Genomic DNA, 12,237 nt, shown 5'->3' with positions numbered 1-12,237 from the left:
TTTGTGCATTTAAGTTTTTCCTGGGGCTCATTTTGTAAAAATCACTGTCCTTAAAACATAACATGAAGTTAATGCTACAAATGTTAAGCAGAAGTTGTTTGGTATACTATGTACAATTTCCCCATTTAAAAAACTTTCTTTAATATTAAATGTATTTAATGAATATAACATTGATTGATTTAATTGATAATATCTTATAAACTGATTGGGGGACTTTCTAAGTACAAATACATGAAAAGGCCTGTAATTAATAAAAGCATTTCATTTGATCTGTCACTATAAACCGCAAACTAACACACTCTTTTTTAAAATTAACCCTGTGGTGGTAGCATTTGAAGTGTGAGTGATAGCTGGAAGACCATATTACGTGGGAGGTGCTGGGTGTGACTCATCAGGCCCAGTAAAACATTGCTGGATTAAAACCGTTAAAACACCGGTGGCTTGTCAGAAACCTCGTAAACAAGCTTTCCGCTGGCTTGGCCACGAAAAGGTTAATGTTAAATTTAGCCGGAGAAGGGCGTAGAGAAATGCAGCTTGTAACAGCAGAGGCCAGAGGTGTCTGCTCGTGTCATTTAGAATTTCCTCAGGCGCACCGAATTTCAAACGTGAGGAGTTCTCATCTGATGCGTGATAAACGTTCACACACGGACCTGTTGAAGATGATCAATGTTCAGATAAGCACATTCAGAATATGGTACATGTTTAGATAAGCATATATGGAAGATGATAAATGTAACGAGAGACATGATGCTAAATGCTTGTCAATGTCTTTGGACCAAAAAATTATACTGAGGAAGACAACAAAATGTTAGTTCCTATAAACAAGATAATTCTATTCTGTACACCAATACGAATAAACATAATTTGAGAATATATCATTTGCAATAAAATAGGACATATGAAACTGGTGTGTAAAATACATAATTATCCAGCTCAGAAATTAATTCATATTTAAGTCCTTCTGCAGTGCTAACATTGAGGTATGAGCGGGAGGGTTTACAGAAGATGCTGGTCTGGGCAGTGTAGCATAATGGGTAAGGAGCTGGTCTTGTAACCTGAAGGTCACAGGTTCGATGGCAGGTAGGACACTGCCGTTGTACCCTTGAGCAAAATGCGGTAATACCACATGGTCAGGCCACATGTTAAGGCCACGCGATGAGGCCACACGGTAAGGCTATGTGGTAAGGCCACGCGGTAAGGCCACATGGTAAGGCCACACAGTAAGGCCACACGGTAAGGCTACGCGGTAAGGCCACACGGTAAGGCCACATGGTAAGGCCACACGGTAAGGCCACATGGTAAGGCCACACGGTAAGGCCACGCGGTAAGGCCACACGGTAAGGCCACATGGTAAGGCCACACGGTAAGGCCACATGGTAAGGCCACACAGTAAGGCCACATGGTAAAGCCACACGGTAAGGCCACACAGTAAGGCCACATGGTAAAGCCACACGGTAAGGCCACATGGTAAGGCCACATGGTAAGGCTACACGGTAAGGCCACATGGTAAGGCCACACGGTAAGGCCACATGGTAAAGCCATGCGATGAGGCCACAGGATAAGGCTACACAGTAAGGCCACATGGTAAGGCCACACGGTAAGGCCACACGGTAAGGCTATGCGGTAAGGCCACGCGGTGAGGCCACGAGATAAGGCCACACAGTAAGGCCACATGGTAAGGCCACACAGTAAGGCCACATAGTAAGGACACACGGTAAGGCTACGCGGTAAGGCCACACGGTAAGGCCACGGCTACTGGGACAGACAGCAGCGAGCAGGAACAGGAGCAGGAGCGCGAGGTGTCGCGTGCCCCATCCGTGACCCAGACGATATGTATATCTTCCTTCATGCCCCATCAAGTCAAACGGCCGTCTGCATTTCTGAGAAACCGTCCCCGTGTGTGCTGCTTCCAGCCTATATTTAAAAGGAGTTGCTACCCTCTTGAATTACTTGGCCCTGTTCCCTTCCACAGTCTGCCCAGCCTACCCCCCCCCACCCCACCACACCCCACCCCACTCTACCCCACCGCACCCCACCTCACTCTACCCCACCGCACCCCACCTCACTCAAGGCCGGAGACACACACACAGTGTTTTTGAGCCCCCTGCACGATGCCACAAACAAACATGGCAGAAACGACAGGCAGCCATGCCACGAGACCGAGCTGCGCGTAGGTTTCCCCACACGGCAGCGCAGAGCATGTGGAGAGTGTGTGTGCGTGACTGTGGGCGACCACGTCTGCGCGAGAACATGTGTGAGTGAGAGGTGTGTGTCTGTGTGTCACGAGCATATCTGTGTGTGTGTGTGTGTGTCTGTGTGTGAGCATGTCTCAGTGAGAACATGTGTAACCGAGTGGTGTGAGTGTGTGTGAATGGTGTGTGTCTGTGTGATGAGCATATCTGTGTGTGTGCGTGTGTGTGCGTGGTGTGTGTGTGTATGTGTGTATGTGTTGTGCGTGTGTGTGAGAGAGTGGTATGTGCCTGTGTGTGAACATGTGTGTGTGTGTGTGTGTGTGTGAGAGTGCGTGTGTGGGTGGTGTGTCTGCGTATGTATGTATGTGTTGTGCGTGTGTGCGTGTGGTGTGCGTGTGTATGAGAGAGTGGTGTGTGCCTGTGTGTGAACATGTGTGTGTGAGAGTGCGTGTGTGGGTGGTGTGTCTGCGTATGTGTGCATCGTGTGTGAACGTGTGTGTGTGGTTAGAGAGGGAGACTTGTAAGATCTGACTCACAGACATACAGTAACGAGGCAAACATATGTCTGGATAGGTTGGTAATAATCAATATTTATTTAATAGGCCTAAATATTTGTAATTTTAATCTGTGTGTATTCATTCATCCCACCCCCTTGTTTCTGTAGTGTAAACGATTGTATGTTTGCTGGTGTAAAATTCTGTCTGTGAGTGTTTCAGCTGTAGTGGCTGGGAGTTGGTGACGATGACTGGGCAGCTGTGGGATATCTATGAGACTTCAGCTTCCACACAGCCAACACTGAATCTGAGAGGGCAGCTGTGGTGGGGAAGGGGGGGGGGGGGGGCATCCAAGGGGGCCAGGGCCATGCACAGCAGTACCTTTAGAGTTGTGGTTCCCAAATTTGCTCAGCGCCCCCATGGTGGATCTGGGACAGGCGCTGGTACGTATGGCTGGCAGTGTGAGGTATTGTATATCACGTACACTTCCTGCAAACATTCACACCAGTCAAATCACACACTGCATATATAACACTTATTATCGCACACATATCACTACCATAATATACAGAGGTATATTACAATCTGCACATATGTGCATAGCACTTGTTATATTGTAAATGAACCTGACGATGTTCTGGCAGGTTGAAGTATTTGAACCCACATTTCTTACATTTTGAGATGGGGTTAGGGTCATAGAAAGTGTATTTGCTCATAAAGGGGTGATGAGTTTGGAAACCTGAGAGGCGCTGGTGTGGGGCCCTGGTATGAGCGTACGGGATGCCAGCACGGAGCGTCAGACCTCTGACCTCAACCTGGGGCAAATGAGCCCGGGGCAAACCAGCCTGGGGCAAATGAGCCCGGGGCAAACCAGCCTGGGGCAAACCAGCCTGGGGCAAATGAGCCTGGGGCAAACCAGCCTAGGGCAAACCAGCCTGGGACAAATGAGCCTGGGGCAAAGCAGCCTGGGGCAAATGTACCTAGGGCAAAGCAGCCTGGGGCAAACGCGCCTGGGGCAAAGCAGCCTGGACGCTGGGGGAGGGTCCCTGGGCACTGTAATACAGCAAAAGGGCCCTTGATTAGAAAATGGGAAAATATGTAAAAAGATGAAAAGTCAAACTGTTGGGGTACAGGGAAATATTCTGAGGTACAGCAAATATTTTGGGGTACTTTTAGCTCCATTCACATTAACCTGTTGGTGTACAAGGCCTAGAGTGGATGCCACCATACACAAAAAAATAAAATAAACACAGCAAAATAGATGTTTTGTAAAGATCATGGAAAGTCTTTTTTTGCAACAGAAATGACTCCATTGCATGGTAAATCATATCAATAATTAAACAAGACCAGGTTAAAACCTAGTATATGGCTGGACCTAACACACGTTATCTGGCCGACCAATGGTGTACCTTCATTACTCACTCACTCACCCACTCAGTCACGGACGTTCGCGTTTGTAGGGCTGGCCCCCGCTGTTGCGGTCCAGCCAAAGATGTTCAAACATGGAAATTTTAATTAGCGCAGTTCATACGCTGGAAGTCGGTGGGTCCACACTGGCACACAAAGCGTACAGGAAGTGACCTATCGCCCTGTCAGAGCGCTCCCCACCAAACCCAACGTCTTACTCATCGGCTTTTCTCCCCCAACACTGATGCGTAGTACCCAGTGGCTGCCCACTCGTTATGGATGGAGCCAGTGTCTTTCTTTCTTTCTCTTTCTTTCTTTCTTTCTTTCTTTGTCAGCTTGCATGAGTAACATTTCATTGATTCACTGTTATTGCAGAAACGCCTCCACAGGAACTCATCACGTCCTAACGAACATGTGTGTGCATGTGTGTGGGGTGGGGAGCGGTGGGAATACTTGATCGTGCTCATATCGCATATTGTCAGTTTCAGGATTCAAAAAGGGAACAGGAAATGGTTACAGAATTACATGTATATTTTACTCAGAAATGCACAGGCTGTTATTGAAAATACAGCGATCCAACTGGGTATATGACATTATGCTGCTGTAATGATACAAACATAAATGTATATTTGCAACAATATAATAATAATAATTACTACTATTATAAACATATACATATTATTTTTATTATTACAATACTTAAAATATATAATAGTAGCTGTAATAGGGAGCACTAATATTATTTTTTAGAATTCTGTAATTTTCTATTTTAATTTAAGAAAACTGGATTTTAAGTTCAGCTCACAAGCCAAAATAAAATTAATTTAAAACCTTAATTCATTTCAAAATCCAGCGATTAGCGGTCAGAAAACGACAAGCCGCAACAAATACTCTCGTCATTTTCATGAAACATTTCAGCTGAAGTCGTTGTCGCGGGGGAGCGCGCGAGCGGCTCGCAAAGTGTAGCGGGACAGGAACTGTGTAACTTGCAGGCAGGCAGACAGCTGTGCGCCCGCGCAGACAGACACACACCCATAGTGTCTGCGACAGCACCAGCTGCTCCCTGGCTGCATAACAAAAGTACCATAGGAGCAGAGAGCGCGAATGCCGGGAATAGCAGCTTCTGAAATAGTCGCGCCCCTCGCTCTTCAGCCGGCTCGAATGGTCGGACTAGCGGCGCGAGCTGAGGCACGCTTTTGTGGCACTCGAAGAACGCGGCCGTGCGCTACGGTCAGTTGCTCTCGACCCGATTGTGTGACGCCGCATTAATTTCGAAAGGGCGCGAAACCCAACTGTTGGTAGGTTCAGACCCGGGTCACTATTAATTTAATCACTACAGGCAGGCATTTAAATAATAACAAATACAATTTCTGGAGGGGGTTTGGAAACCCTTCACGCAGTGAGTTTGACGTGGGTTGTCATGCATAATTTCCTATGAAATTGTTCCACAGCTGAAATGAATTCTGTAAGTTTAGTTAAAGTTGATCCTTTACACACATTTGCACTATTTTAGCATCTAGTGCAAAGTCATATGACACACATTTCAAAGGTATAGAGGTACATATAAAAAATAATATTTAAATTTGAGCACTTCAGTTAATGGAAGTCCTACAACTTGTTACAGAGTACAATGTCCAGTGTTAATTCAACTGTATTATCTGCTGAATTAACACAGAACATTTTACTGTGTACTTGTGCACTATAATCATAATCACACACACACACACACACACACACACACACACACACACTCACGAACGAACGAACACACTCTCACACTGTCTCACACAGACACACACTTTTTCTAACATCCCCATACTCACCGATTCCCCCGGGCCTTTGTGGAGAGAGAGAGAGGGGGGGTGGGGAGGGAGAGAGGGAGAGGGAGAGGGAGAGAGATAGAGAGAGAGAGAGAGAGAGAGAGACCGCATCCCCTCTTCAGCGGCAGCATTCGGACACACACCTCCCGCCTGCGGTGGGCCCGGGAGCGAGGCAGAGAGCACTGGTGTGAGATGGCAAAGCGACTGCAGGACCATATGAGGCCGGGCCCGTGACTCAGACCAGGCTCGTGTGGGAGTCCGCCTCGCCTCGGCTCGCGGTGCCCGAACTTCGCTCGCTCCGCGTCTAATAAGCGCAGGGCTCCAAAATAGCCCGTGTGTGGGGTGGCGGGACCCACTCGCTGACATCAGTGAAATACCACTCAGAAAACACGGTGGGAAAGACGGTCGTTCCGCCCGCTGATGTTGTGTCACCGCGCGAATGCTTCCGCTCAGGCACGAGCGGTCAGTTCTGGTGAACTGAGCTTCGTCTTCGTACGGAGGTGGCGGGGGGGGGGGGGGGGTGGCGGGTGGGGGGGGGGGGGGGTGATGAGTCTTTCCCCGTGGCTGACCTCGAAGCCTTTTTTCTGACGATGTGACAATGTCAGGTTTCAGTTGGAAGATGACTGATAAAACCGCCCTGTTCACACACAGCATAAGACGTGACTCAAACAATGAATAATCCATGATTTCATTCTCAACCAGGGCATATGAAGGGTTATTTATTGCTATTGTCTTTGCATCATTTTCTCTGTTGTGTTTATGTGTGGGATACCATCTCACAGCACCCGAAAGTCTGTTTCTGTTGATTCTTAGTGAAACCAGACATCCTCAGTGCCCTTTGTAGTGAAAGTGGTCCTGAATTTATACTAGAGAGAGAGAGAGGCACACACACAGAGTGACAGAGAGATAGACAGAAAGGGAGATAGAGGGGGTAGAGAAAGGGAGAGAGAGAGAGGTATTTCTCAGGATTAAAACCCGCCATCTTGAATGTCACCAGGCCGAAGGCCAGTGAAAAGCACTCAATATTGTCATATAAAATGAGTTGAATTAACAATATTTATTGCATTTAGTATTATATTATTTCTTCAGCGTGCACTCTCATCTACAGACAAAAGCCCATCATGAAAAGATTCTGTAAATTTTAGTGCACACTACTGGGACAACATGAGTGAGAATACAGGTATAGATATAGGTAAAGAAACAGGTACAGGTGCAGGAACAAGTAAACACAGAGGTACAGATACAGGTAAAGATACAGGTACAGGTTTAGGTACAGGCAGAGGTAAACATACAGGTACAGATACAGGTAAAGATACAGGTACAGGTTTAGGTACAGGCAGAGGTAAACATACAGGTACAGATACAGGTAAAGATATAGGTACAGGTTTAGGTACAGGTAAACTGAGGTACAGATACAGGTAAAGATACAGGCACAGGTATAACAGGTGGCACTAAACAGCACTGAAATGACCAGCTCACTCCATCACCAACGCATGTTGCACTGCAACACGCAAACGCATGTTGCACTGCAACACATCGACGTACACGCAGTGTCTAACAAAGAGCAGTGCTTCTCCCGCCAGCCTTTCTCGGGCACCAGATATTTAGCAACACAGCTCGTCGAGCTCTGACATGCTGGCTGTGGTTTGGTGGAATGAACAGGCCCTGTGTGCAGCACAGTAAAAGTCTCAGGCCCAGACCAGAGAGAAAGAGGTTTTCTGCTGACTCAGACGGAGAGCCCGGCGGTTGAAGAAGGCGGGGCAGGGGATTTTGGGGTGCTCGCAGCGAGTCCGTGTGGGGGTGTCAGACAGTGAGGCAGTGGGCAGGTTTCCAGACAGCGCGTTTCTGAACGTACGTTCCCACACCCACGTTTCGTCTGGTTTTCTCATGTCAAGTGTTTTTTTTTTGTTTGTTTGTTGTTGAGCCGTTTACATAGGGGATAGCAAAAAAAAAAAAAAAACTATTTCATATTGAAAGTCTTTTTGGTCACTTTCAAGCTGACGGTGCTCCTCTTTGTTCACTAAGTTACGTGGACTCCCCTTGGCTGATTCTGATATATAACACACGTTTTAGCATTAAACAGACAATTATGGTCTACAGGTCTGCGATTCCACAGGATCTGAGCTGACTTACCATGCAGACAGCTCTGAAGGGTAAACGGCCATACTCTGACGGCAGTCTGGGCGTTGTGGGAGGGGAAGATGTTCTGTTGGAGAGCAGAGGCAGGGAGAGCCAGGCTGGCTGTCCTGCAGACCACAGCACAGCCCTGTGGAGGCGCAGTGAAAAGGCCTTCACTCTGTCGGCAGCCAGGGACGCTTTGGGGAGGTGATAATTCATCCAGCTGATCAGAATCCACTGGGGCCCCTAAGGACCAGGGCTGATTGGTAGGGATGAGGGCCCCTAGGGGCCAGGGCTGCTTAGCAGGCATTAGGGCCCTTAGGGACCTGGGCTGATTGGTTGGCATTAGGGGCCCTAGGGGCCAGGGCTGATTGGCAGGCATTAGGGGCCCTAGGGGCCAGGGCTGACCAATAGGGATAAGGGCCCCTAGGGGCCAGGACTGATTGGTTGGCATTAGGGCCGTTAAGGGCCAAGGGTGATCAGGGAGAGAGGGTGAGAAAAGGGGAGAGGGAATGAGGGGGAGAGAAGGTGAGAGAAAGGGAGATGGAATGGGGGGGGGGGTTTACAGTGCCGACCAGCTCTCTCTGCACCCACAGCTCGGTCCTCACTCCTCCACACCCGTCCTGTTTGGACCAGAACCAGGACTGAGGGTTAAAGCAGGAGGTGACAGAGTCAGAGACTGAGTGGCAGGAAAGAAAGACAGAGGAGAGAAATTATAATATCTTTGTGTGAAGGTATTGGGGGGAAAAGCCATGAACCGTATCCAAGCATGTTGGAATAATGTGGTCCGTTGAGTTTTGGCAAGGCTCAGGCTTGGCTTAGATCAAGGACGGGTCACCAAAGGGCATTTTTGGGTTTTTTTTGATTGATTCACAAAAGATCTGAAGCCTAAAGCTGCAAACTAGTTGAATTGACTGTTTGACTGGACCACATGAGAGTCACTGAGTTGCTCACTCCATACAATGTTTTCCTTGATAATGCCTACTTTATTAATTAATATGCAAAGCACACCATTCAGAAAAAACACAAACATGTATTTCTAGCAATAGAAGAATAAAATTGTTCATCGATTTTATCCAATGGCAGCTTATCATCTTACTGTTCAGCGACAGCCGATTGGTTCATATTCTACAACAAATTTAAACAGTTACGTCTGATTTGACAAAGCATAAAAGAAGTTAATGCAGGCTGCCAAACCCACTGTTCTTGCAAAATAATTCTACAACGGCTATTATAATTGGTCTAAAAGAACCTGTCACTTACCAACTCCAGAGAAGTCTGTCCCTCTGCCCCCTACTGCGCTCTGTTTCGATCACGCCAGTAAAATGCGAACTTTGGGATTTGAATCTGGCCGCGGGCCCAAACCGATCTTTCTTCACGTTAAACGCACAGCCTGATGGCTGGGCATCATTTAGCGGCAACATAAAGTTGCCAAAGATTTATGCGGGAGTTCTGTCAACAATGGCTTTTTAGATCAATAATGCCCTGAACAAAAACTTTGCAAAATGCATCCAGAGGAAGATGTTGGAGCATAAATCTGTCGAGAGGAAGAAATTGAGAGAAAAAAATAAATAAATAAAACAAAAAAAAATAACAGAACACAATACATAATTGGTTGGAGGTCTACTTATTCCAGCACAAAGTCTCACCCTCAGTGATTGCCCACCAAAATGACATAAAACATAACATATAATAACTAAGCACAGCCCTAAACAGCACAACTACAGGTGGACTTCAGGACCATGGAAAGCAACAGGAAAATTGGGGGTTGACTAAGACATGAGTTCACCCTTTCAGGCTGAACTGAGACTGCATCTTTTTTTGTCCAAAAGCGGTAAACTGAGACCGAGGGCTTTCCAGCTTGGCTCTGTCTCTAGGGCAGTAGAACTGTCGCCATGGCAGCTATGAGGCATAAACCTGACCCCAACACAGGGAAAGAGGGAACCCCAAAAACACCAGAAACAACATCACAAATTTACCCGCCGTTCACAACCTGTACCAAACTGTAGCAAAGGGACAGTGTGTGACATGTACGTTTATTATTTAGTATATCAGATGCAATGGAGATGTGAGCTATAGGGCTTCTGCACCAAAAAAAGGGGTGGAGCTATGAGGTGTAGGGCTTCTGCACCAAAAAAAGGGGTGGAGCTATGAGGTGTAGGGCTTCTGCACCAAAAAAAGGGGTAGAGCTATGAGGTGTAGGGCCTCTGTACAGAGGAAAGGGGTGGAGCTATGAGCTGTAGAGCCTCTGCGCAGATGAAAGGGGTGGAGCTATGAGGTGTAGGGCTTCTGCACCAAAAAAAGGGGTGGAGCTATGAGGTGTAGGTCCTCTGTACAGAGGAAAGGGGTGGAGCTATGAGCTGTAGAGCCTCTGCGCAGATGAAAGGGGTGGAGCTATGAGGTGTAGGGCCTCTGTACAGACGAAAGGGGTGGAGCTATGAGGTGTAGGGCCTCTGTACAGAGGAAAGGGGTGGAGCCATGAGGTGTAGGGCCTCCATCAGCCTCATGCTGATGTTTGTTGCCGTGGCAGAGGACGCGTAGACACTGGCCAGAGGAGCAGAGGGAGTGGAGGGGGGGGGGCATGATGATTTAGCTACTGGCCCACGTGTTTCTCATTGGAGGGAAAAGAGACTGTAAACCCACAAGATTTAGGGGGGCTGTCCTGTCGATGCCACTGCAGTTTCTCCTTCCATTTGGGCTCTCTTTCTCTCTCCCTCTCTCTCTTTCTCTCTTTCCCTCCCTCTCTCACTATCAATGGACAGGAAGAGAACAAAAGGCTCCCTGAGTTTCTCTCTCTCGCTCTCTCTCTCTCTCCCGCCGGCTCCCTTGGCTTTCTCCCAGAGGATGATGTCATGGGGAATGACTTCACTATGCGATGTCATCATGCCCCCCCCACTCCACTCCACTCCACTCCACACACACACCCTCAGCCCTCCCTCCCAGAGAAAAGGTGCTGCTTTGCTTGGTTGGCTGGCCAAAGAGAGAGAGAGAGAGAGAGAGAGGGAGGGAGGGAGGGAGGAGGGAGTTAGAGAGAGAGAGTGAGAGAGAAAACAAGAAAGGAAGAGGAAGAGAAGGAGAAGGAAAGAGAGGGAGGAAGAGGAGGTGAGAGAAGGAGAGAGGGAGAGTGAAAGAGAGGGAGAGAGAGGGAAGGAGAAAGAGGGGGGGAGAGAGTGAGAGAGTGGGAGAGGACCAGTGGGGAGGGCAGTTTCATTGCAGAACTCTGCTGCCACCATTGTGAGGCTCAGAACGACGGTCTCCCTGCATGGGATGGAGCAGATTTGGCGTGACTGTGATTCTCACTCAGCAGGAGAGGGGGTAGCTCCTCCAAAGGACCCGCTGCCACCCCCCCCCCCCACCCAAACCATGCTGCACCTGCCCCGCCCCCCCCCCACACCATCACACCATGCTGCTGTCAGGACCACCATTTTGAGCCTCAGAGAAGACTATGAGGATGAATATGAAAGGGATACTATGGGATGGCAGACGGACTGTGATTAGTATGACTGTGATTCAGGTTGTGTGTGTGTGTGTGGGGGTTGGGGGGGAGGCCGGGGGAGGGGGCGAGGGGGCGGGGGCGGGCTCCCTGGGCTTGGACCAGATCGCTGCTGCAGCAGGGGCTGCTGGGATGCTGGTGCCCGGGCGGGGCGGCGGCGACGGATGGCGCTTCCGTCTATAATTAGAGCGTGTGGGCGAGGGCTCCGGTCCCGCCGGGCCACCTGTCTGACCCCCACGGCCAACGGCAGGGTCCGGCCCCTCCCTGCCGAGCGTCCCGCAGGACGGGCACTAAATATAGAGAGGGAGGGATGGGGCAGGATGTTCCGAAAAACCGCCTGGTCCCGCCAGGGAAACGGTCACGCCTCCCAGATCAGACACATTTCAGATTATTCATTTCAAATACTTTAACTCTTTAAGCGCCAGTGAAAACTCCTGCGTGTTACTGTAAATTAAAAAAAATAATCAACTTAATTTCACCCTATATAATATCCAGCGCCAAAATTATTTTCAAATTGACATACTTATGTACTTTATTATATGATTATTATTTATCAGGAAAACCCCATTGAGATTGACATCCTTTTTTTCAAAGGAGGACCTCACATATACACATATAACAGTAAAAACAATATCACATGGACAGGTGAGTAAGACAGCTTGTAGCGATACACAGTGATTAAAAAAGGTTATTAGTACACAGCAGGCAACGGG

Source organism: Anguilla rostrata, chromosome 15 (genome assembly GCF_018555375.3).
Source record: "Anguilla rostrata isolate EN2019 chromosome 15, ASM1855537v3, whole genome shotgun sequence".
Lineage (NCBI taxonomy): Eukaryota > Metazoa > Chordata > Actinopteri > Anguilliformes > Anguillidae > Anguilla > Anguilla rostrata.
The sequence above is the reverse complement of the archived record's forward strand: the minus strand, read 5'-3'. Positions refer to the sequence as shown.